This window comes from Pseudophryne corroboree, chromosome 4 (genome assembly GCF_028390025.1).
Source record: "Pseudophryne corroboree isolate aPseCor3 chromosome 4, aPseCor3.hap2, whole genome shotgun sequence".
In the NCBI taxonomy this organism is placed as follows: Eukaryota; Metazoa; Chordata; class Amphibia; order Anura; family Myobatrachidae; genus Pseudophryne; species Pseudophryne corroboree.
Window position 1 is genome coordinate 331,172,806 of NC_086447.1, and position 22,651 is coordinate 331,195,456.

The window sequence follows — 22,651 nt, forward strand, 5'->3', positions numbered from 1 at the left end:
CTAATGCTGTCTGTAGTATATGGCAGCCACTGATGCTGAGTGTAGTATGTGAGGTCACTAATTCTGTGTGTATTATAAGCAGGTTACTAATGATGTGTGTAGTATATGACTTTATGTAGGTTCCAAGTTCCCGCTCTTCTCTGTCTCTTGCCAGCATGAATCTAACATTGCTGTCTCATGACCGTGTCCGGTGATAAAACCCAGGAAGGAGAGGAGGAGCTGCTACCACAAGTTGCAGTTCTGGCACGGGCCCAGGAAAGTAAAACCTCTTAAGAAGCTCTGCCACCCCCCATCCCCCCACCCTTCTTATTTACACTTCTGCTGTGTGATCCGATTCATTTCCAACATACATAGCACACTACACAGAGGGTGTCCGTACTATTCATGTACAATGCAGAATTGTCTTCAATCAAATCAGAATTATCCTGATTTAATTAAATACCATTTTGCATTGTACATGAATAATACAGATTCCCTGTGTGCCCATTTTCCAGGAGCGCACAGTCCCTAATTTGGAGTTGGGGGGCCCACAGCATTTTGTTGCACCTGGGCCCACCACTCACTAGTTCCGCCACTGAACTAAATCACCATTTTCAGAGCCTTGTCGCATTATGTATAGTGTGAGGCCATTTATTATGAGTGTGCATATATTGGTGATGGTCCTTCTGCTGTCATTCATAAAAGCAGATCCCATAGTTGTCTATGGAGACTGCGATAATGGTAAATTTAGCAAGATACAAAAAACACAGCTGCTCCGATGGGAAAAATGGCGGCGGACCTCCTGCATACACAGCCTAGCTACGGCTGCAGTGGGTCATCCACAATTGCTGCGACCACAATTAAATTGCAGTCACAGCCACTGGGCAGGCCATTCAGCATGCTGGACAGCCTTACCCTGTGATGGTCGGCCCCCAGCATGTGAAAGAAAGGATTGCAGATGCTGCTTTTTACTGAATAACACCTATAGTTCAGTTGTATTTCATTTTATAGTTTGTCTTCTGTGACTGCTTCTAATATGCTGTGATTTCACTTTTCCTATCCCTTCAGGGAACCAAGACTGACAGATGGATTGAATACCATGCTTCTTTTCAACCATTGTCTTTCTCAAAAAGAGACTTTAAATTTGCTAGGGTTTCTTCTGTGAAGCGTTCCCTCTGATGTGGATTAGGTTCTATCAGACAATGTATTAATGCATTTTTTTGTAATGTAAGCTGCATATGTACACAAGCAGACACAATGGCAGCGTAGGCACCTACATCTTTGTTGTCACTGCTAATCCAGAAGCAGCAACACTGCGTAAAGAAAGGGGCTAGGTATGTCCTGGATGAATATTGTAGTAATATGCAGAATTTCATTTACAATTTCTGCATTTAAGATACACAAGAAAATAACTAATTAGCTGCAATTGTCAGTCCGTGCTTTAACATCACCTTCCTAATAGCTATGTATAGTAAATTGACCATTTAATGTTTTAAACTGTGAAATAATTAAGTAAGCCTTTACCACCTGTGCAGGTAATTTATGAAGTGCACTTGCTGTGTAATGCCAAACACCTTGGTTTTACACTGATTCGCCCACTACAATGGGGGTTTTGTTACTTCTCCGCTAGGAGACCATTCTATGCATCATTCAATCGGCTGTATACATTGCTATACATTAAATATTACACAACTGGAGCACAAGAATTCATCTAGCACTGGTATTTTAGAGTACTGGAATTCCCTCTTATCCAGCAATGGGACATCCCTGGCAATCCAGTTGTTGCTAAACATCCATTTTTTTACCGATTCTACTGGTTAGCGAAAGATCATGGAATATGAAGTATAATAGCAGCTGGAAAGTTGCATAATTCCCTGTCCCTGACCATAGCCTCTTAAAGCATATGGAAGTTCTTATATTGCATTTCTGTTCTCCTAACTATTCATCTAATAAAAGGTATTAAAACCAATTGTTAAATTGAGCAGAAGTTATGCTTGCAGTGTTTAGAGGTAATCAGAAGAAATATTTCACTCTTTGTTCAATGAAAGTAGCCACTACTCGGCTGGTCTTTCCAAATTTGTAAGAATCAAATGACCTCTAGATGAGCCTCATCCTGATGTGCCCGCAGACCCACCATATGAGGCAGAAAAATTACTAACTTCCTCTTATCAGCAGCTTTAATGAGAGCTGTTTAGATGAACTCTCCTGGCTGCTAATAAAATGATTTTGCATGTGTAGGAAGCAGGATGTGTAAAGCCCAGGAGTTTGATCTTGTTTCAGACATCAAACAGAGCAGCTTTGTGATGGGTGTGGAGTTGATGTAGCTGGCTGGAATACTAGATGGGATTGCCGTGGTTACGCAGCTGGACCGGAATAAGGAAAGGGTGGAAGTGAGCTTGTTATGTTTTTACAACTATACAAACCGTTGTGCCTGTCTTTATGGACAGTGTGTTTACGCAGGCTCATGCTATCCCTAGATGTGTACTACGTGGGCTTTTCCCATAGCTGCAGCATTACATTGTAATATCAATATACATTTATTTATACATATCAGTATTCAGTCTCCATCATACGCCTCTGACATGTATAACATGTATAAAACCTGTTTCAGTGTTGGTCCTGATTAATTTGCAACATATAAAATGTGCCCCCTGCTCAAACTAATGCTCAGATTTATCAAGCCTTGAAGAGTGATAAATTGCACGATGATAAATTACCAACCAACCAGCTCCTAACTGTAATGTTACAGACTGTGTGTGGGGCAGATGTATTAAGCTGGAGAAGGGATAAAGAAGTGATAAGCGTAAGGTGATAATGCACCAGCCATAGGCATTGCTATCATGGGTGCAATGTGTGTGGTGCACACGGGCCCCTGGGTCCAGAGGGGGCCCACACAGCACACATTGCACCCATGTTTTACTACTCACCTCTCCGGAGTCCAGCGTCGGGCGCTGCAGCTGCAGACATCGCGCAAAAAAATCACCTCCAATATGCGCAGTACGAATTTTGTCTCACGAACATGGTGGGCGCCAGGTTTCCGGAGACCATGTGCAGTAGGCTCCAGCACAGTGCCGGAGCCTACTTCACCGTGGAGAGGAGGGGGCCCACCCAGAGTGTGCACACGGGCCCCCTCCTCTCTTAAGACGCCCCTGGCACCAGCCAATCATTACGGATTAGAAAAAGCTGACTGGCTGGTGCGTTATCACCTTGCATTTATCACTGCTTTATCACTTCTTTATCCCTTCTCCAGGCTTAATACATCTGCCCCGTGTTTGAAAAATGACAGTTAGGAGCTGATTGGTTGGTGCTTTATCACCGCACAATTGCAACTTCAAATGATCTTACACAAATATATATATATATAAAATGATCACCATCATTTAATAATGAGGCACCGCATTAGGATATAAATGACGGCTAGAAGAAGCCCCTAAAAATCATAGAAGGGCTGCACTCACCATAGATATTAACAACACTCCAAAAATGTTTCTCTTTCTATACTTTATATTCAGGGAATGTTAGTTACAATTGTTGCAACATATGTTAAGCTGACCGACTGCACCAATGTATTTCCCACCATATAGTTATAGGGAGTGCAGAGCTTCTGTGATTTATGTGTAAACAATGTGGTGCATACCACATGCACCCGCAGATATAGGAGTTGCGAGTGCAGAGGTTCACTACTACATATATATATATATATATATATATCTCTCTCTCTCTCTCTCTCTATATATATATATATATATATATATATACAGCATGTATATATCTATATATATATATATATATATATATATAGATCTCTCTCTCTCTATCTATATATATATATATATATATATATATATATATGGCAAAAAGCGCCTCCTAGTGCATTAAATATGATTTTTCAAGGTGACATATAAAAGGTATTTATCCACACGTACCCGAATTAAAGCCCAGGATATACCATTTGGGCTAAAAGCGCATGTATGAATAATAAATCCCGAAACTGGTTCTCAGTTTACACAATCCTTTCAGGATTAATTTTGCAGTGAATAATATACAGTTGGAAAAGAAAAAAATATATATAGTGCAACATGTCTTAAAAAAATGTTATTACACACATACACAAAAAAATAAGTTAACCGTACAAGATAAAATGTGCACAGACTTTTGGTCAGTGCAATAAAAACTTATCTGAGATCAAGGAGAGACAACAGCATATGGATCCCAGAGCAGGAGTACCACATTGCCTCAACGCGTTTGGTCCTTTTTCTCATGATGAAGTCCTGGTGTCCTGGGCCCATAACCTATTGTCAGATTCTATAGGTGTTGATATAGGTGCCAGTGGTATGTGATAGAGGCCAGTTCACATGATGAGAACCTTAATCAGGTGTAATGAGATGCAGTGTAACACAGGGTTACTGCAGTAGATATGCAACACAGTAGGTTCTACAGCCAGGAGGGTTAATGTAGGTTAATAAAGGTAGTGTGCTATATAGAGAGGCACACACCTGAACACACACTGTATTACTAGTGGCCAGGGTTGGACTGGCCCACATGGGTACAAGGGAAACCCATGGTTGCCCCACTGCCTGGGGGTTCCCATCCTCTTCTAGGAATCAGGTTCCAGACTGTGTACTTAAATTATACATGTGTTACCTTATACTGCACAGGACTGTGGTGTATTTTCTACAGTGCATTGCTATTATTAATCTGGTACATTATGCATGCACTAGCAGTATATACTATATATATTTATCAAGACCATGCACTCTCCAATGGTTAGCCAAATCTCTGTTGCAGCTGGCCACACCCCTATACAAGGGCCACTATCACTTCATTCCTCGGTGGGCCCTTCATGCCCCAGTCCGATACTGCCAGTAGCAGTATAATATGTGGTGTAACTGGTGCTGGTAACACAGTGGTATTTGGATCACACCAAGGGGATTATTATGAACATGTGCCCAGAGAGTTAGATTTGGGTGGGGTGTGTTCAAACTAAAATCTAAATTGCAGTGTCAAAATAAAGCAGCCAGTATTTACGCTGCACAGAAACAATATAGCCCACCCAAATCTAACTCTCTCTGCACATGTTGCATCTGCCACACCTGCAGTGCAACATGGTTTTGCCCAATTGCTAACATTTTGGGTTTGCTAAAACCTCTGAATAACCCCCAGAGTCTCCATCCTGAGACTCTAAGGGGCAAGTCCTTCTCCTATGGAGGACGAAGCTGGAAGATGCAAGGACATGGCATGTATGCAGGGGCGGAGCTTCCATTAGGCAGCTTTAGGCAGCTGCCTATGGGCGGGGGACCTGAAGGGGCGGCCTGGCATCAGCCGAACTATAGTCACACTGACTCATTACAGTTGGTCACGGCCCCTAAAGAGAAAGGAGGAGGCGGTCCAGCTAGAGAGGAGTAGGGGGAGCGCGATCACTCCACTTCCTTACCATTCTCCTCTATACCGGATTGGTCCACCAAGGATAGAAATACAGTAGTGAGTGGTCAGGCACCAGCACTCTGGATCTCCTCCCCCTTCGTGGCACAGCAGCGTGCTGCTGCTGTGCCCGGTCTAGGGGTTACCCCAGGGTATGATGCAGCTCGGTCTCCTGCTGTGGGTGCTCGGGTATCGGCCCCCTCTCTGGGTCGCCCTGACTTGGGTACCCCCCATCAGGTCGTGAACCCCTCGGCAGATGTTAGCCTGCAGCGGGCGCGGGGCGTAGGACAATACGAGCAGCTACAGGTCCTGCACATCCAGCTGGTCGTGCAGGGCCTTTGGCCAGCAGTGCTCCTTCAGCGAGCAGCATCGTTCTTCTTGTTGCACCTGCGACAGGACCCGCGCCTGCGGACGTGCACACGGCGGCTGTTTCTGCATTGCTAGTCTCTCTGGTAGGGATTTTGACTCCCCTATTGACGGCGCGGGCGTCTGTAACGGGCCTGTTCGGTGACTTGCGGTCGGCGCTGAACCCACTTGTCGCTCAGCTGACGTCGTTATGCGCCACCCCCGGTTCTGCTGCGGGGCTGCAAACGTTCATTACCGATTGGTCCGTTGGGCATGCGCCTGCGCTTAACCAATTGCTGGCCTCTTCGCAGGCACCTTCTGTTCCCTCTCCCATTGCAGATCCGGTGGACATGGCGGAGAGTGATTCCGACAACAGCAACCAGTCTTTCGCATCGGCTGCCACGAGACGGGATTCCCAGGCCTCCTCGTCCGGTGAGACTGATGGTAATGGCGCATTAGGTCAGCAGGGCGCCGTGGCCGAGGCTGCTAGTGGTAAAGGCCAGACGGAGCTTACCAAGGGTAAGCGCAGGAGGCACGGACGTTCCCACAAGCGCAGTAAGCGTTCGCGCCGCCATAGGCACAGGAGCAGTAGCAGCAGTCCGGAAGAGGGCAGCCTCAGCGATGTCGTGCGTTGCCCATACACCAAAGTTTTGCGGGGTCTCCGCCCACGGATACGAGATCGTATCAATAGTGGATCTTACGTGGGTGTCTTCGCATTAACGTCCAAGTCCCGCAAGGCTTTGGTGGCGGCCAAGAAAAAGAGCGGGATAGGTGAGGACGCCTATAGGTCCTATGTTAACTGGCTCAAGGGGTTCTTCACCTTCTCAGCCTGTTACCTGGAGACTCGCCCGGAAGAGACCATAAACATCGTGCGCTATCTGCACATGCTTCATGGTTTATTCCTTTTTAACAGGCCTCTCGCATGGCATCGGTACGACACGTAGTTCAGGCGAAAACAGCACGGGCTGCATATCATGGCTTTCGGAGTCAAGGACGTTTGGCTTGAGGTTACGGAGGGGTCACTCGGGCTTCCGGAAGCCTCTCCGGCCAAGCCCGTTAGTATCAGGGACGTGCAGTCAGGGGAGGCAGGGGAGGCAGTGCCTCCCCTGTCATTCATTAATGATTAAAATAATACAAAAAGATACATATGACACATATTCTGTGTCATATGTATCCTGTTCATATTATTCTAATAACTTCAGTGTATTAAACTAGATTGGGAGGCACTGATATCAAGTGCCTCCCGAGACAGAGTGTGGACAGTGGGAACGGGGGATAATGCCGGGGGCGGGGCCAAGCGCTGGGCTGAAAAAGCCCATTACAAAATTCAATGAAAGCGGCACTTATGTAAGTGCCTCGCTGGCAGGGAAAGCACGCCCCTGCTAGCGAGACACATTTGATTGGACAGCGGATCCAGCGCTGGATCCGCTGGCCCAATCATCAATACGCAGTGGCAGGACAAGGAAGAGACTCAGCGGTCTCCTCTCTTCCTCTCCCGCCAGCACCCGCGATCACCGGCCAGCACCCGGGGATTTAGAAGTAGAATTCAAGATCCGGGGAGGGGGGCAGAGCCAAGTGTCGCCGTGCAGCAGCAGCTAATCTGCACGGCGGCAGCGGTAAGACCAGACACAGGGAGGAAATCGTGCGGCAGCCGGAGCTCTCCTCTCTCACAGGCAGAAACCCCAATGCCTGCTGCCATCTCCTGGCGGTGGTTTCTGCACGGGTCCCAGCGCTACCTGCTCTTCCATGTGATCTCTGGAGAGGGAACACCGCACACAGATCAGGTACTACCATTTGTCCCTACCCGGATCCCCAGACTTCATATTTGCAGCCTTATCTGGGTGTCAGTGATGCCGGAGAGGGGATGGGGGGTGTAAAAAGGGAGATGCTGTCTGCCGTAATGTGTAATAAGAGGACGCTGTCTGCCATATTGTGTAATAAGAGGACGCTGTCTGCCGTAATGTGTAATATGGGGACGCAGTCTGACGTAATGTGTAATATGGGGACGCAGTCTGCCGTAATGTGTAATATGGGGACGCAGTCTGCCGTAATGTGTAACAAGGGGGATGCTGTCTGCCGTAATGTGAAAAAAGAGGACTCAGTCTGCCGTAATGTGTAATAAGAGGACGCTGTCTGCCATAATGTGTAATATGGGGACGCAGTCTGCCGTAATGTGTAATATGGGGACGCAGTCTGCCGTAATGTGTAATATGGGGACGCTGTCTGCCGTAATGTGTAACAAGGGGGATGCTGTCTGCCGTAATGTGAAAAAAGAGGACTCAGTCTGCCGTAATGTGTAATAAGAGGACGCTGTCTGCCGTAATGTGTAATATGGGGACGCTGTCTGCCGTAATGTGTAACAAGGGGGACGCTGTCTGCCGTAATGTGTAATAAGAGGACGCTGTCTGCCGTAATGTGTAACAAGGGGGACGCTGTCTGCCGTAATGTGTAATATGGGGATGCAGTCTGCCGTAATGTGTAATATGGGGACGCTGTCTGCCGTAATGTGTAACAAGGGGGATGCTGTCTGCCGTAATGTGTAACAAGGGGGACTCAGTCTGCCGTAATGTGTAATAAGAGGACGCTGTCTGCCGTAATGTGTAATATGGGGACGCTGTCTGCCGTAATGTGTAACAAGGGGGACGCTGTCTGCCGTAATGTGTAATAAGAGGACGCTGTCTGCCGTAATGTGTAATATGGGGACGCAGTCTGCCGTAATGTGTAATATGGGGATGCAGTCTGCCGTAATGTGTAATATGGGGACGCTGTCTGCCGTAATGTGTAACAAGGGGGATGCTGTCTGCCGTAATGTGAAAAAGAGGACTCAGTCTGCCGTAATGTGTAATAAGAGGACGCTATCTGCCGTAATGTGTAATATGGGGATGCTGTCTGCCGTAATGTGTAACAAGGGGGACGCTGTCTGCCGTAATGTGTAATAAGAGGACACTGTCTGCCGTAATGTGTAACAAGGGGGACGCTGTCTGCCGTAATGTGTAATATGGGGACGCAGTCTGCCGTAATGTGTAATATGGGGACGCTGTCTGCCGTAATGTGTAATATGGGGACGCTGTCTGCCGTAATGTGAAAAAAGAGGACTCAGTCTGCCGTAATGTGTAATAAGAGGACGCTGTCTGCCATAATGTGTAATAAGAGGACTCTGTCTGCCGTAATGTGTAACAAGGGGGACGCTGTCTGCCGTAATGTGTAACAAGAGGGACGCTGTCTGCCGTAATGTGTAACAAGAGGGACGCTGTCTGCCGTAATGTGTAATAAGAGGACACTGTCTGCCGTAATGTGTACCAAGGGGGACGCTGTCTGCCGTAATGTGTACCAAGGGGGACGCTGTCTGCCGTAATGTGTAACAAGGGGGACGCTGTCTGCCGTAATGTGTAACAAGGGGACGCTGTCTGCCGTAATGTGTAACAAGGGGGACGCTGTCTGCCATAATGTGTAACAAGGGGGACACTGTCCGCCATAATGTGTAATAAGAGGACGCTGTCTGCCGTAATGTGTAAAAAGGGGACGCTGTCTGCCACAATGTGTAAAAATGGGATGCTGTCTGCCGTAACGTGTAAAAGGGGGACGCTGTCTGCCGTAATGTATAAAAGGGGCTCTACCTGGTGTAGTTGTGCTACTGTGCAGCGTAATTTGAATAATGGAGACTACTGTGCACCGTAGTATGAATTGGTATTATTTTGTGGCCATGCCCCTTCCCCATGAAGCCACACCCCTATACATTTTTCACGCGCCTACAGCGCGCACTGCCCCTATCTTGCATGGGAAGGGGGGGTGCCAATGCCGTTTCTTGCACACAGCGCTAAAATGCTTAGTTACAGCACTGATGAAACGCAGCTACTACACCTATGCCCTGAGCACAGCACTAGCATCCAAGAGCCCCTAACCTCCCCCTATTGTTCCTAACCTCCCTGTGGCATTACCTAAACCTAACCCTTCCAACCAGCAGCTTAACCCTAACCTTCCTGCGGCGGTACCTAACCCCCCCTCCCTGCACACTAACCTCCCTGTGACGGTACCTAACCATCCATCCCTGCAGCCTAACCCTAACATCCCTGCGGCGGTACCTAAACCTAACCCTCCGCAGCCTAATCCTTCCCGTTGATGCCTAACCCTAACCTCCCCAGGGGTTGGCTAAAGTACTATGTGTAAGACTGTAGGAGGTGATGATAATACGGTATATATATTTAAAATTTGATAATATATAATTACGAGGCTAGTCCCACTTTCCTAGGAGTGCGCGCGCCTATTGTGCACATTGGGGGGAGAGGGGGTGCTTCAACAGATCTCGCTCAGAATGCCAGTAGTTTTGGACCCAGGCCTGGCTGCTCTCTGGGTACTTTGCGATCTGTCCTGTAATCACAGTACTGCATAGGTTCTCAAACTCGGTCCTCAGGAACCCACACAGTGCATGTTTTGCAGGTAACCCAGCAGGTGCACAGGTGTATTAATTACTCCCTGACACATTTTAAAAGGTCCACATGTGGAGCTAATTATTCACTTGTGGTTCTGCGAGGAGACCTGCAAAACATGCACTGTGTGGAGTTCTGAGGACCAAGTTTGAGAACCTGTGCAGTACTGTATATACACAATTGCTGCAGTACCATACCCCCCCCCCCGTGCACTCTAATGTATTTGTTTTCCCTAAAAAGTGAGCTGAGGTTTGTGTTTTTGTGCGACTGTGGATGTACTTGAGAAGCCAGTGCCTCCCCATCCATTGACTTCACCGCACGTCACTGGTTAGTATGTCCGCTAGGGGTTCCTTTCAGGCCAACGCGGGTCGAGGGTCCAAAGGTCGTTGTTTTGCCTTTAACAACGGCAATTGCGGATCTGGGTCCAAATGTCATTTTCGGCACGGCTGCCTGCGCTGCGGAGCGTCCCACCCGGCTACGGAATGTCCCAAGCCTGCCAGTGCGGGTTCGGGAGGCAGATCCTCCGGCGTTACTAGTGCTCAGTAAAGCCCCTTCCCCTGTCCGGCTGGAAGCCATGCGCCAATGGCTTACATGGTACCCGCTCCGCCCCCATGCCCAATTTTTGCTGGAAGGTTTCACTGAGGGATTTCGCCTTCCCATTAGCGGCGAGGTCCCTTATTTAGATCCTCGGAACCTGCGTTCGGCCAGAGAGCTTCCCCACATTCTGAAGGGTAAAGTGGCCAAGGAGGTGCAGCTGGGACGCATGGCCGGCCCCTTTGCTGCACTCCCTTTGCTGAATTTGGTTTTATCTCCTGTCGGAGTCGTCCCTAAGAAAACTCCGGGCAAATTTAGGCTAAGCCAGCACCTGTCTTACCCTCATGGCGGGTCTGTTAACGATGCGATCCCCGAGGCGATGTCCTCGGTTACGTATCAGTCGTTTGATGACGCTTTGAAATTAGTCAGAGCGGCGGGCCCTCATGCGTTATTGGGTAAGGTTGATGTGGAATCTGCATTTCGTCTTTTGCCATTGCACCCTGATTCGTTTAGTTTCATGGGCTTTAGGCTGGACGACGGCTTTTACAGCGACAAATGCCTACCCATGGGTTGCTCAGTCTCCTGTGCTTTTTGAGGCTTTTAGTTCATTTCTCCATTGGTGCGTTTGCGCTGGGACAGGTGAACCGGGGGTCGCACACTATCTGGACGATTTCCTGTGCATCGGGCCTTGCAGCTCGGACAGATGTGCTCGGCTGCTATTCTCCTTGAAAGCACTTTTTTCCGAGTTCGGGGTACCGATCGCTCCGGAAAAATGTGAGGGTCCCTGCACTCGCCTCTCGTATCCAGGCATCGAAATGGATACAGAGGCGGGATGCTGCCGGTTGCCCTTAGACAAAGTTGCCAAGTTGCGTGAGAGTATTGAGAGGGCATTGGCAGGTGGCAAGGTTACCTTGCGACAGTGCCAATCCCTTCTCGGTCTTTTCAATTTTGCATGCAGGGTCATTCCCATGGGTAGGATCTTTTGCCGCAAATTGGAGCGGGCGACGGCTGGCGCTCGCAGGCAGCATCACTTCATTAGATTGTCATCCGAGATTTGCAGGGATCTGCGAGTTTGGGATGCCTTTCTGCAGGAGTTTAATGGTGTGGCCATTTGGCTGTCTGATGCTGTCCACAGCCCAGGTATCCAGTTGTTCACCGATGCGTCGGGTTCCTGGGGATACGGTGCGTACCTCGATGGTGCGTGGTCCGCTGCCCCTTGGCCGGATTCCTGGTTCCAGCTGGGCTTAACCCGCAACCTTTTGTTGCTGGAACTGTTTCCCATCGTCGTTGCATTAGAGCTGTGGGGGGAGCGGATCAAAGACCAGCACGTGGTCTTCTGGTGCGACAATCTGGGCGTGGTTCAGGCGATCAATGGGCAGCGATCTTCCTCGCTTCCAGTTCTTCGCTTCTTGGCCCGCCTAGTCTTGCGCTGTTTGCATCTTAATGTTCACTTCGTTGCGCGGTACGTCCCAGGGGTTGACAACAGTATTGCCTATGCTCTTTCTAGACAACAGTGGGCTCGGTTTCGCGCGTTGGCTCCTTCTGCAGCGCTTACAGGTGACGTTTGCCCTTCTCAATGCTGGCAGTTTATATGGCTGGGTTAACTGGGGCGTGGGCATTGGATTACCTTGCCTGCCTGCCCTAACACTAGCGCCTGTCCCGTCACCTTAGCACCCGTGTATGGTGACTCCCGGCCACGTGGTGGTGGAGCGTGGCTTGTCCACCTCCATGGGTCTCCTTTGTGTTGAACCAATTCTGGCGGGTATTTCAATACTGCATCCTTGTGTTGGGATTGTCGCCATCACTGTCTGGCGCACATTCCTTTCGTATGGGTGCTGCGACAACAGCCATTCATTGGGTTTTTATGAGTCTGAGATTAAATCGCTTGGTCGATGGAAATCCAATGCCTACTAGCGCTATGTCCGGTAATTAGGAATTTCCAGTTTCTGGCAGGCCTCCTTCTGGTTTGCCTCAAATTTTTCTTGTTATACTTTGGTTTATTTTCAGTTCACTCGAGGGATGACGGGATGGCGGGTCGGCAGGTCGGCGTTGGGGTGCCTTCGCTTGCCGCTACATTTTAGCGGTGTTCTGCGGGAGTGCCTCGGCTCTGACTTGTTTCCCCGTCTTTTCGTCTCTCCTCGACTGGACTCGACCTGTAGCCTTTTTTGGCCACTCGTCACCATTGAGGTTACGGAGGGCCCTGCTTTTCTCCTGAGAACCTGGAGGGAGCTATTGGCCCGCGCCCTCTGCGGCAGGTTTTGCAGGTTTTCACTTCGGGACAGGTCGTTCCCCTCCCCGCCCCTTCCTCGTTTTCAGGACGCCCATTTCTCTGGACCTGATGGCGTCCTTTTTGACTGATAGGGCATTTGTTTAGGTTGGAGTGTAGTTTTCGGGTTAGTTTTAGTTAGTTAGCGCTTAGGCCGTTGTTAGTCAGGGTATGGTGGCGGCACCGGCTCCTTACAGGCCGGTGTGTGGCGGGAAAGAACGGCAGTTACAGTGGCTATTGCGCCGCTGTTTGTGGGTGCGCTTTTTGACCAATACATCGTATACTCTGGCCCTCCTTACCAGGGGTCATTGGGACTCGGCTGTCTGGCTGGCTCTATTATGGTGTATTGGGGTAGAAAGTTGGAAACTCAGCACTTATTGGCGTAGCCAATGAGATAAAGCAAGTCATGTCGTGGACATGCGTAGCGGCAATAAGTCGTAATGTCACTGTTGGTCTGGCCGTTCTTTCTTATTGCCACCATACTTAGTTTAAATATATCATAATAAATAACGGTTGACCGATTTTAATGGCATTTCAGTGGTCTGTATCGTTATTTCTCTGTGTCATTTATTTCTAGATAAGTTAAGTTAGTTCATATTTATTTGCAAGGTTATTGTGTAATGATATCATGCGGTCCGACATCGGCCGATAGAAAGTTTATGAGGAGCGAGTGCGTATAGCGCAAGCGGGCATAAACTTCTAGGCTGTTAGGACGGCATGGGCTTTACACAATGTTTGAGGTTATCGAACAGTTAATAGGCTTGGGGGGTTGGTCTTAATCAGGATAGTGGGAGTGTTGGGAGGAGCTTGCAGACATTTTAGTAAGACAGAATCTGCATCCTGCCTCTTTCTCTTAGGAGTTTCCCACCCTCCCTCCCCGAGTCACGTTTTCCCCACCCGTTTTTCTTTTTCTTTGCCGGTTGGGGTTTGTCAACCACTCTCTGTGGCGGGAAAGAACGGCAGTTACAGTGGCTATTGGGCCGCTGTTTGTGGGTGCGCTTTTTGACCAATACATCGTATACTCTGGCCCTCCTTACCGGGGGTCATTGGGGCTCGGCTGCCTGGCCGGCTCTATTATGGTGTATTGGGGAGAGAGTTGGAAACTCAGCACTTATTGGCGTAGCCAATGAGATAAAGCAAGTCATGCCGTGGACATGCGTAGCGGCAATAAGTCGTAATGTCACTGTTGGTCTGGCCGTTCTTTCTTATTGCCACCATACTTAGTTTAAATATATCATAATAAAAAACGGATGACCGATTTTAATGGCATTTCAGTGGTCTGTGTCGTTATTTCTCTGTGTCATTTATTTCATGATAAGTTAAGTTAGTTCATATTTATTTGCAAGGTTATTGTGTAATGATGTCATGCGGTCTGACATTGGCCGATAGATAGAAAGTTTATGAGGAGCGAGTGCGTATAGATAGAAAGTTTATGTGGAAATGGAAAAGATAAGTCATTTTGTGGGGAGAAAAATAAACCCTGAATAAGAAGGAAATATTTGTTCATACTGTAAGCTGCCCCCCCCCCCCCCCCAATCCCCACCCCTCAATGATGCTCCCATTCTTTCCTTTTTAAAAAAAATATAAGTACCTTGCATAAAATCAGGGGGATTTGCACGAAAAGTATGAAATTGCTGGAGATGTTTTTTTGCACCCTAGTGAATGACCCATGCTGTAACAAAGTGTGCCCCATTACAAATATTGTGGTATCAGGTATTCGAGGGGGATCTGGTCAGGATTTCAGCGGTCGGGATCCCTGCAGGTATTAAAAAACAACAACATTAAAATGTAAATTCAGGATTAGAATTGTCCTAAAATATATATTTTAGTTTCAAATAATTATCTGGATGAAAAACAAAAGTATTGACAAATTGCTATTATTCAGGAGCGCTTATTTCCACCGATAACCAATATTATAGATTAGCCGTCTCCCATTTCTCCAACTTTTGTACAGAGAAAGGAGTTGTTAGCACTTCCTCCTATTTAACAAGGGGGAAACCGCAGAGAAATCAGAGCCTGCTATTGGGGAATGTGGTGTCCAATCTAGTTATCATGCAAATTTTGAAATTATGTTGTCTAATACCCTTCAGTGGGAGGACCTGTGAATCTGGAGAGGCTTCACAAGATCCCCCTAGGTCATGTCCCACTGTGTATGCATGGCCAGCACATATTTCCTGAGCTCCTTGCCAGTAGTAATAATCTACTGGTGAGGTGGAGAAAAACACTGTTTAGTAACAACATAGTAAATTACTTACAAAACACAATTCCGCATTGTGCCTCCACATTCTCAAAATCTGAGTTACGTGATGACGTGGGGCTGGACACAGGTTGACCACGGCACACTAGATGAATAGCTTCGGGCACTATACCTTAGAGCAGATGTTGCATGGTCCAATTCGTGGCTAATTTTATCTACACCTTAGTTTGCTTTGCCTAGTGTTTTACTAATGCACTGAAAAATGTGGAGGCTAGATTCAAAATGGCATAACTATTTTAAGTTTTAATCAAGAAGCTTTAGTAAAAGTATTATACACATATTATATCTATGAGAATTTGCACTATACACTTTCCTTTTATTTACACTTTGAAAGCAACACATCACTGTCTCAGGCCATTTCTTTTGGTTCATTCTCAGAAAGAAGCAGTGGCATTATTTGTGAAATCCGGCAGTTTAAACAATTCTCTTGTATACTCCAGACAGTGATCCTTTTGTTTATTGCAACAAATTCTGCTAGATCTCAAATTCACAGAGTCCCTCTGCCTCGATACTCACACAAGACGTTGGCAGCTTTCTTAATTGAATTAGATGCAAATGACAGTTAACTGAAGGATGTGGTAAAAACCTCTAGGCTGGCAGCTCAGGCATTCCCATCATGTTGTTAGTGCGGTGTATGGAGAGGTTGCCCCCAGACACTGGAGATGCGGAGATTCTTTGTAATGTTGCAGAAATAGAAAATAAAACATAGCAACACAAAATAATCAAAATATGTTAGGCGCTTGTAACCAATATATCATTAAATAATTGTATGTAGTCACTGTGCCAACAAAGGAAATAAGAAGTATCTCCAAAATATAAGAAACAACAAGAAAGTTGAGAAGAACTGACCACCAATAGGCCCATGCACGGACTGCGTCTGGACTTGTCATCAGGCCCAAAGTCCCTTATTACAAGTCTCCATTCAGTCCACGATCATTTCCAAGTTGCAATTTGCATTGGGAAGACTACGATCAGCTCTAAAACCCTAGTAAAAATGCATGTGAAATGTCAGTGGGTATATGATCCTTCCCCGTGTACTTGCCCGAATTTGTATAGTTGCCCAGGGGTGTACTGAATAGAATTCTACCCCTTAAGATGACTACAGCTAAAGGACATTAATTTCAAGCAGGAGTGTTTATTGTGCACATTTATACTTAACTAGCTGAATACCCGTGCTTCGCTACGGGATGAGGATGGTAAATTAGAATTATAGTTGTTCTTAATTTATGTTGGTTGGAGATCTAGTATATAGGTATGTCTTGCTTCCCACTTTGTGTAGTGGCCGCACCCCTTTTTGGTCCCCCCAAAGGACCCTGCTCTTCCCACTATACAACTCACAGTCTGTGGCTTTCTGCTGCCTCCATTCCCCTCCTTACGTCATGTCAGTGCCCCTGTGAAATTATCGATTTAGTTACAGTTTCTTATATAGTGCAGCACATTATGCATCTTCTGATATACTCTGTGCTGCTGGTGGACCCTGCTACTTCCACTATATAACTCTCAGTGTGTGGGTTTGTGCTACCTCCATTCCCCTCCTCACATCATATCACTGCCCCTGTGACATGCAGCCCTGTCCTGCCTGACATAATATGTATCTCCTAATATACTGTGTGCTGCTGGGGACCCTGCTCCTTCCACTATATAACTCTCAGTGTGTGGCTTCCTGCTACCTCCATTTCCCTCCTCACATTATGTCACTACCACTGTCACATGCAGCCCTGTTATCACTGACATATCATGCATGTCCTGATATAGTCTGTGCTGCTGCCTCACCCCTAGGGGTACTAGGTGTCTTACCCCCACAGTGTTTGTTCCCAGATTGTAAGTCATATGTGTACCACGTTTGGTGTAAATTGGTCCAGGCATTCCGGAGTTATGTTGTCTCTTGAAATACTCTGGGCTGCTGCCTCACCCCTAGGGGTGCTAGGAGTGTATTTCCCCCACAGTGTTTGTTCCCAGATTGTAAATCATATGTGTACCAAGTTTGGTGTAAATTGGTAAAGGCATTCTGGAGTTATGTTGTCTCCTGATGTGCTCTGTGCTGCTGTCCCACCCCTAGGGGTGCTAGGGGTGTTTTACCCCCACAGTGTTTATTAACAGATTGTAAGTCATATGTGTACCACGTTTGGTGTAAATTGGTCCAGGCATTCCGGAGTTATGTTGTCTCTTGAAATACTCTGGGCTGCTGCCTCACCCCTAGGGGTGCTAGGAGTGTATTTCCCCCACAGTGTTTGTTCCCAGATTGTAAATCATATGTGTACCAAGTTTGGTGTAAATTGGTAAAGGCATTCTGGAGTTATGTTGTCTCCTGATGTGCTCTGTGCTGCTGTCCCACCCCTAGGGGTGCTAGGGGTGTTTTACCCCCACAGTGTTTATTAACAGATTGTAAGTCATCTGTGTACCAAGTTTGGTGTAAATTGCTCCAAGCATTCCAGAGTTATGCTCTCTGCTGAAATACTCTGGGCTGCTGCCTCACCGCTAGGGATGCTAGGGGTGTATTTCCCCCACATTGTTTGTTCCCAGATTGTAAATCATATGTGTACCAAGTTTGGTGTAAATTGGTGAAGGCCTTCTGGAGTTATGCTGTCTCCTGATGTACTCTGTGTTGCTGTCCCATCCCTAGGGGTGTTAGGGGTGTCTTACCCCAGCAGTGTTTGTTCCCAGATTGTAAGTTATATGTCTACCAAATTTGTTGTATATTGCTCCAGGCATTCCAGAGTTATGCTGTCTGATGACATACTCTGTGCTGCTGCCTCATCCCTAGGGGTGTCTTCCCCACACAGTGTTTGTTCCCAGATTGTAAGTCATATGTGTATCAAGTTTGGTGTAAATTGGTCCAGGCATTCTGGAGTTATGCTGTCTCCTTATATATGCTGTGCTGCTGTTCCACCCCTAGGGGTGCTAGGGTAAAACCGGTTCTTAGCAAGCACCTGGGACCTAAGGAGAAGCTACCTGCCAAGTTTCAAGATTGCATTCCTTGTGTTTTATGAGATTTCGCGATGAGTCAATCAGTGAGTCAATCTCCTTTTTTGCCTTATATATATATAGATATATATATATATATATATATATATATACAGTGCCAGATTAAGGTTCACATGGGCCTGGAGCTGAAATTTATGAAGGGCCTATTGCGCGCCACGCAGTGGGTGTGATTAGCGTCACTGAATTTCTCCCTGGGAGGGTAGGGGTGTGTGGTGGCATACTACATCACTGCACCGCTACCTACACCCTCCCTCCCGCGCCGCTAACTACACCCTCCCTCCCGCGCCGCTACCTACACCCTCCCTCCCCTGCCGCTACCTACACCCTCCCGCACCGCTACCTACACCCTCCCTCACGCGCTGCTCCCTACACCCTTCCTCCCGCACCGCTACCTACACCCTCCCTCCCGCGCTGATACCTACACCTTCCCTCCCGCACCGCTACCTACACATTCCCTCCCGCGCCGCTACCTACACCCTCCCGTGCCGCTACCTACACCCTCCCTCACGCGCTGCTCCCTACACCCTTCACTGATCCCTACTGCAATCCCGGGATTGAGCGTTTTTCAATCCCGAATCCCGGGAATGAAAAACAGCCCAGGATTGGCCTCCCTAATGCTTTCCTCTCCAGCTGTATCTCTGCCCCCTCCCCACCTGTATCTCTGCTCCCTCTCCACCTGTATCTCTGCCCCCTCCCCACCTGTATCTCTGCTCCCTCCCCACCTGTATCTCTGCTCCCTCTCCACCTGTATCTCTGCCCCCTCCCCACCTGTATCGTTGCTCCCTCTTCACCTGTTCCTGCTCCCTCCCCACATGTATCTCTGCCCCCTCCCCACCTGTATCTCTGCCCCCTCTCCACCTGTATCCCTGCTCCCTCCCCACCTGTATCTCTGCCCCCTCCCCACCTGTATCCCTGCTCCCTCTCCACCTGTATCCCTGCTCCCTCCCCACCTGTATCTCTGCCCCCTCCCCACCTGTATCCCTGCTCCCTCTCCACCTGTATCTCTGATCCCTCTCCACCTGTATCTCTGCCCCCTCCCCACCTGTATCGTTGCTCCATTTCCACTTGTATCCCTGCTCCCTCTTCACCTGTTCCTGCTCTCTCTCCACCTGTATCTCTACCCCCTCCCCACCTGTGTCTCTGTCTCCCTCTCCACCTGTATCTTTACCTCCTCCCCACCTGTATCTCTGCCCCCTCTCCACCCGTGTCTCTGCCCCCTCTCCACCTGTATCTCTACCTCCTCCCCACCTGTATCTCTGCCCCCTCTCCACCCGTGTCTCTGCCCCCTCTCCACCTGTATCTCTACCCCCTCCCCACCTGTATCTCTACCCCCTCCCCACCTGTATCTCTACCCCCTCCCCATCTGTCTCTGTCTCCCTCCCCACCTTATCTCTACCCCCTTCCCACCTGTGTCTCTGCCCCCTCTCCACACATGTTTCTGCCTTCTCTCAACCCGTGCTTCGGCCTACCTCTCACACTTGTGTCTCTGCCACCTTCACTACTTGTCTCTCTGCCACCTTAACTGCCTGTGTGTCCACCCCTCTTCTCACCTGTGCCTTCCTACTTGCGGCTCTGCTTCGTTCCCCACTTGGGTCTTTGCCCCCTCCTTACTTGTTTCTCTGCATTCTCCCCACTGTGTCCCTTCCCCCTTCACCACCTGTGCTTATGGCCCCGTTTACACATGTGACTCTGTCCCCCTATCCAGCTGTATCTCTGCCTTCCACCCCACCTGTGGTTCTACCTTCTCTCTACTTGTGCTTCCACCTCCCTCTCCACCTCTCCAAAAGCATCTCTGTCTCCCTTCACACCTGTATCTTTCCCCCCCTCTCCACCTGTATCTCTATCTTCCTCTCCACCTATCCATCTACTATTCTGCCTCACTCTCCACCTGTGGCACTGCTCCCTTCGACCCATGCTTCAGCCCATCTCACTGTAACCAGTTTCGCAGGGACAGAGCTCTCTCACAAGCTCTGTCTCTGAATATGATAATTGATACATCCTTGTGATGTATTCAGTCATCTCAATGTGATTTTGGTCGAATTTATCACATTCTATTCACATCTGAGATGTGGATTGTAATAAATATGCCCCATAGTGCAGAGATGTAGTGTAGTAGTAATTGTACTAAGCAGTGATAAGAGCGGAGAAGTGAGCCAATGGAGAAGTTGTCCCATCAACCAATCAGCATTGACGTAACATTTATCATTTGCAAACTATAAAAGTATACAGAGCAGTTCCACTGGCTCACTTCTCCACTTTTATCACTGCTTAATACATCTCCACCATAGTTAAGAGATGTAGTATGAGGAGGAAGTGCAGTGATGTAGTATGCCACCACACACCCCTACCCTCCCAGGGAGAAATTCAGTGACGCTAATCACACCCACTGCGTGGCGCGCAATAGGCCCTTCATAAATTTCAGCTCCAGGCCCATGTGAACCTTAATCTGGCACTGGTCCTAAGCAGTCAATTACTCACCACCACCCCCCTAGCATCCCCAATGACCCCCAGCTCTATTCACGTGCTGCCGATCTAGCTTCAAAAGTTCTGAACTTCAAGTTCTTACCCGGACATCGTGACTGCGGAGCTTCCAAACTTCCAACTGGTACAGGAGGCGGGCTTGTGACAGGTGCGGGAGGCAGAGTTTCTGACGGGTGCAGGAGGCGGAGCTACTGATGGCTGTGGAGTTTCTGATGGCTGCTGGAGGAGAAGCTTCTGTCGGGGAGCGGGAGCTTCTGGAAGGGGGGCAGGGGCGGAGCTTCTGATGGCTGCGGGAGGCGGAGCTTCTGTCGGGTACTGTGGGCGGAGCGTCTGACGGTTGTGGGGGAGCTTCTGCTGCGGGAGGTGGAGTCTCTGTCAGGTGAGGGAGGCGCCGCTTGTCTGGTGTGCGAGGTGGAGCTTTCGCAAAAACGGGGGCGGAGCTTCTTACAGGTCGGGTGGCCCAGAGTCTGACTGTGAGATAGGAAGGAGTTTTGTCGGCTGGCTGAGGTGAGGGAAGGGAGTGAGCTGCTGGTGGTGACAGGAAAAACTTTTCCCTGTCAACACTGGCAGCACTGCAGGGGATCCTGTGGGCCTATTTTCAGTGGGGGGCCTGGAGCTGCAGCTCCATCCGCCCCATTGTTAATCCGGCCCTGCATATATATATATAAATATATATATATATAGATTATTGTTGATCCTACATCCTACAGGTACTTTTCATTATAAGTAATGCCATTGCCTACATAATTTGTATGTATTATGATAACCTCAATGACAATAATACTTCATAAAAAAAAACTTCTTGACCTTTTAATATGTCAGTGCAAATCTATCTTTGGTGCTCCGTTTAGATGTTATATTCCTCACCAAACATACCTTCAATAATTGCACCTGTCTCTGTACAAAGATAATTCAAATAAAGCTTACACATTCAAATCTCAGATCATTGAAATGTAAAACAATACAAGCAATCCTACAGGACTGTTAGAAACTTATTTTCTTTTTCTTTTTTTTTACTGCCTATGTGTTTCAGCTCATGCTATTCATTCAACAGCAGTAAAAAAATAAAATGGTTGTTTAATAGTTGTCTTGAGTTTATCTATTGCAATATTTACTTTCAATGCAAGCATTACAAAGTAGGTTGGTTTTCCATCATTGTGATAAGCGTTTGACAGTAATAGATGCCACATCACAAGAGCAAACAGGGGAGGGCTGTGATGTGTGAGGAAGGCTGCGCAAAATGCAAAATTCTTTTGTGGATGGATTGATGGAGGAGACAGGTGGACAAACATCTCCTGCTAAGTAGAGATCAGCTATTCCTTTACCTGGGTCTCACACTAGACCTTCACTACAGAATGATCATTTCCATTGTTTAAACTAGTGATAGGTCAAACAGAGAAGACAGAAAGTGACCTTAACAAGAAATCTGATGGAGAGCTTGTGCAGTTTCTCTAGCTCAGATACTTGGCCTGATTTAGAGGTGGACGCAAATGCTGTCTCTACTGCGATTGCGTACGGAGCAGATCTGCGAAAATATACTAATGATGCTGCCACTTGGAACTTGGTCAGAGATGCTCCCCCTGATGGCGTCTCTGATCCGCCATTTGCGTATCATCAGTCATGCGTCGGTCGCATTATCAATCATCTCAGCAACCCTGTGGTTGCTCAGAATGTCGCAGTAAGCCACTAGAGCCTTACAGCTTCATACAAGTCGCAGGTTCAGACATGCCCAGAAAACAGTTGCACATGCATGCATTTTTTAAATCACCCCTGTTACATATCTCCCAACATAGTGAGTGGCCAGGTCGGGACTCCTGCACATGCCCGAATAGGGGACATGACCACAGCAAAAGTATGCATGGCTATTTTTGTCATTGTAGGGGCATGCCCAGCACTCTGTGAGCTGCTGGCCATGTCCCCTGCCCCTCTGGGAATAGACACTGTGTGCATGCGCAC